Consider the following 1,562-nt stretch of genomic DNA (forward strand, 5'->3'; position numbering starts at 1 on the left):
TGATTCTGCATGTCCAGCAGTCTCCCAGACGCCAAGACTGCTGGTCCTCTGATCATCTCTTTTGTCCCCTGTAGCTCTGGCCACACTGTTCAGAAGACACCTGAAGATTCATGGTTGCAAAATTAATTTTGAAACTATCAATCACTCTTATTGCACCAGGAAAACTGGTTAGGAAATTCTCAAAATACAGTAGATACTTCATGTGCTCAACAAATTATAGGGCAAATTGGATATGTTAGAATATTATCTCCCCAATATTTACCCTCTTGGTGCTATTCTGTGTGCACTAGGCCTAAGGATTAAACATAGGCACATATTCTGCACTTTTTTTTTTTAGACGAAATCTTGCTCTGTTGCCCAGGCTGGATGGAGTACAGTGGCATGATCTCAGCTCACTGCAACCTCCGCCTCCCAGGTTCAAGCAATTTTCCTGTCTCAGCCTCCCGAATAGCTGAGACTACAGAAGCATGCCACCATGCCCAGGTAATTTTTGTATTTGTAGTAGAGACGGGTTTCACCTTATTGGTCAGGCTGGTCTTGAACTCCTGAGCTCAGGTGATCCACCCACCTTGGCCTCCCAAAGTGTTGGGATTAAAGGCCTTAGCCACTGCACCCGGCCTATCCTGCACTTTTTAAAGGGGATGAAACATGTGTCTTTATATTTTGACTCTGGTCTACCCACAGAATTGCTCAGTTAACATTTCTTCAGGGTTATTTTATTTTAATTTTATTTTTGAGACGGAGTCTCACTCTGTCGCCCAGGCTAGAGAGTAGTGGCACCATTTCGGCTCACTGCAACTCCTGCCTCCTGGGTTTAAGCGATTCTCCTGCCTCAAACTCCCAGGTTCTGGGATTACAGGGACCCACCACCACACCTGGCTAAATTTTGTATTTTCAGGGAAAGGCAGTTTCACCATGTTGGCCAGGCTGGTTTCGAACTCCTGACCTCAAATGATCTACCCGCCTCAGCCTCCCAAAGTGCTAAGATTACAGGTATGAGCCACCACACCCAGCCCTCAGGGTTATTATACTTGCTTTACAGAGTAAGTTCTTTTGTAAGAAAGGGTGTGGAACTGAGTGCTGGTCATGGGCTCCAGAACAACTATTAAGCCTCAATGCTCTGTAACAGTTCTAGAACGGTACATGCGTGGTGAGAGCCTGCTGCTAATCTAGCCTGGTCTTCCCCCCACCAAACACACACACACACACAGAGCAGGCTTCAGCCTGTTTTTTTAATATATATTTTGTTCCCCTCCAGCAGTTAATTTTATTTATTTATTTATTTATTTATTTACCTTTTGGAGACAGGGTCTCACTCTATCGCCCAGGCTGGAGTACAGTGGTGCAATCTCAGCTCACTGCAACCTCCACGTCCCAGGGCTCAAGCAATTCTCCTGCCTTGTTGGCAGGCTGGTCTTTAACTCCTGACCTCAAGCAATCCACCCACTTCGGCCTCCCAAAGTGCTAGGATTACAGGTGTGAGCCACTGCACCCAGCCTACCAGCAGTTGATATTGAAATGAATTCTCCTTGGCTCAATCTTTAATATCCTGGGTCTTTCTT

This window comes from Macaca mulatta, chromosome 2, assembly GCF_049350105.2.
Source record: "Macaca mulatta isolate MMU2019108-1 chromosome 2, T2T-MMU8v2.0, whole genome shotgun sequence".
NCBI classification, from domain to species: domain Eukaryota; kingdom Metazoa; phylum Chordata; class Mammalia; order Primates; family Cercopithecidae; genus Macaca; species Macaca mulatta.